The sequence below is a fragment of the Apium graveolens genome, chromosome 2 (assembly GCF_009905375.1).
Source record: "Apium graveolens cultivar Ventura chromosome 2, ASM990537v1, whole genome shotgun sequence".
NCBI classification, from domain to species: Eukaryota; Viridiplantae; Streptophyta; class Magnoliopsida; order Apiales; family Apiaceae; genus Apium; species Apium graveolens.
This window is the reverse complement of record NC_133648.1, coordinates 93,606,733-93,609,628: the sequence shown is the minus strand read 5'-3', so window position 1 is coordinate 93,609,628 and position 2,896 is coordinate 93,606,733. Positions and strand designations below refer to the sequence as shown.

Below are 2,896 nucleotides of genomic sequence, written 5' to 3'. Positions count from 1 at the left end.
ACCTTCCTCTAGCAGAATTTTATGCATACAATATGAAGGACTTATCCCCTTGATGTCTGCTATGGTCCATCCAATAGCCGATTTGAATTCTCTCAAAATCCTTAAGAGCTTGTCTTCCTCACTACCTGAAAGGTCAGATGAAATAATAACAGGTAACGTAGATGAATCACCTAAAAAAGCATACCTCAAGTGTTCAGGTAATGGCTTGAGCTCCAAGGTAGGTGCTTCCTCTATTGATGGTTTGAGCTTCCCTTCAGCGTTCTTGAGGTCAGAAGTACCAAGAAATTCAAATGGTATGTCCAGCTTTCGCTTCCAGGGAGAAGCGTTCAGATATTGTAATTGCTCGTTGCTATCTTCATCATCGCTGTCAAAATCCCCCACTAAGGCCTTTTCCAATGCATCAGACATTAGCATGTGATCGAGTTCCGAAGTAACCGCAGAATCAATCACATCCACTTTTAAGCACTCCTCATCTTCTGTAGGGAATTTCATTGCCTTGAATACGTTGAAGGTCACATCCTGATCTTGGACCCGCATAGTAAGTTCCCCTTTTTGCACATCTATCAAGGTACGGCCAATAGCCAAGAAAGGCCTCCCCAAGATTATGGGAATCTTCTTATCTTCCTCAAAATCCAGAATAACAAAATCTGCTGGAAAGAAGAGCTTATCCACTTTGACGATCACATCCTCAACTATGCCCCTTGGGTAAGTAATGGAACGGTCAGCCAATTGTAGTGACATGTACGTGGGTTTTGGATCAGGCAGATCCAGTTTTTTAAAGATCGACAACGGCATCAGATTAATGCTTGCTCCCAAATCACAAAGGCACTTGTCAAACGTCAGATTGCCAATTGTGCAAGGAATGGTGAAGCTCCCTGGATCTTTCAGTTTTGGTGGTAACTTTTGTTGCAGAACAGCGCTGCATTCTTCCGTGAGAGCAACGGTTTCAAGGTCATCCAGTTTCACCTTCCTTGAAAGAATAGTCTTCATAAACTTCGCATAACTAGGCATTTGTTCCAGAGCCTCAGCGAAAGGTATATTGATGTGAAGTTTCTTGAACACCTCCAGAAACTTCCCGAACTGTCTATCCAGCTTTTGTTGCTGCAATCTCTTAGGAAAAGGTGGTGGAGGATAGAGTTGTTTCTCCCCTGTATTAGCCTCAGGCAGAGTGTGTTCAACAGTAGTCTTCCTTGGTTCCGCCGCTTTCTCCTTTTGCTTAGATTCTTCACCTCTAATTTCAGCTTCTACTTCTTTTGCCTTTTCAGCATCAGCTACTTTTCCAGACCTTAAGGTAATAGCCTTGACTTGCTCCTTAGCTTCCTTCCTGCCTGGTACTTCCGTGTCACTGGGAAGAGTGCCAGGTTGACAATTGAGCACTGCATTGGCTAATTGACCAATTTGATTTTCCAAGGTCTTGATAGAAACCGCCTGACTCTTGCACAACAGCTTAAGTTCCTCAAAATCAGCACTAGTAGGTGCAGCTGCACTTCCCTGTTGAGGATATGATTGCCTTGTAGCATACTGCTGTGGTTGCTGGAATCCAGGTGGGTTAAACTGTTTACTCACTCCTTGCTGATATAGTGGCTGAATAGCATTCTGATTATTCCCCCAGCTGAAATTTGGATGATTTCTGTTGTTAGGATGATAGGTCGCTGGCACAGGCTGCTGTTGTCGCTGATAATTATTCACATACTGAACAGATTCGTTTACAAGAGAACACTGATCCGTAGCATGAGAACCTGCACAAAGCTCACAAACCATAGCTATTTGATTAACTCCATACGTAGCCAAAGAATCAACCTTCATTGATAGCGCTTGGAGCTGGGCTGCAATAGCGGTGGCTGCATCAACTTCCAGAATACCTGCTACCTTGCCTGACGTCATCCTCTGAGTTGGGTTTTGATGCTCATTTGCAGCCATTGTCTCGATAAGATTATACGCCTCAGTATAGCTTTTAGCCCATAAGGCGCCTCCAGCTGCTGTATCGAGCATGGGCCGAGATTGGGCCCCCAAACCATTATAGAAACCAGTGATCACCATCCAATCCGGCATTCCATGATGTGGACATTTTCTCAACATTTCCTTGTAGCGTTCCCAAGCCTCGCACATAGATTCTGTAGGTTGCTGCACAAACTGAGTAAGAGCACTCCTCATAGCAGCAGTCTTTGCCATCGGATAAAACTTCACCAGAAACTTTTGCGCAAGATCTTGCCACGTAGTGATGGACCCAGTTGGTTCAGAATGTAACCAGTCTTTAGCCTTGTCCCTTAGTGAGAATGGGAAAAGCCTCAACTTGATAGCCTCATCAGTCACGCCATTATACTTAAAAGTGCTGCAGATCTCGACAAAATTCCTTATGTGCATGTTGGGGTCTTCAGTTGCCGCTCCTCCAAAAGAAACAGAATTCTGCACCATCTGAATAGTGCCCAACTTGATTTCAAAGGTGTTAGCTTGAATAGCCGGATGAAGGATGCTTGACTGAATGTCATCAATTTTAGGCCGAGAAAAATCCATAAGAGCTGGATCAGCTTGAACAATACGATCTCCCATGTTTACTGGTTCTTTCTGCTCAGTTCCTGAATCCGAATCCTCAAAATCTAACTTCTCCGGAATATCAAGAACTTCGTCTGTCTCCTCAGCTGTATCTAAAGTCCTCTTGCGAGCACGAGAACGAGTTTGCATAAACGCTTGCTAAAGTACTTGAAACACAACCAGAAAAAATAAGTAACTACTACGTCCTAATCACTGAGTCCTAATGACCAATTATGGTAAGTACATAAACTAAACAAATACGCCGAGTCCCCGGCAGCGGCGCCAAAAACTTGTTAGGGCGAAAACACGCGCTAATATTCACGCAAGTATACGCGTTCGCAAGTAATATAGAATATTTTCTAGT

The 2,896-nt window shown here is 43.9% G+C and overlaps 1 non-coding gene across 1 annotated transcript; it reads left to right on the top strand.

The window, feature by feature from the left end:
• Positions 1 to 2,050: 2,050 nt before the first annotated feature.
• Positions 2,051 to 2,157, top strand: LOC141709436 (small nucleolar RNA R71). Its single transcript, XR_012570012.1, has one exon. It is a non-coding gene; the product is annotated as a small nucleolar RNA R71 (small nucleolar RNA).
• The last annotated feature ends 739 nt before the right edge of the window (positions 2,158 to 2,896 follow it).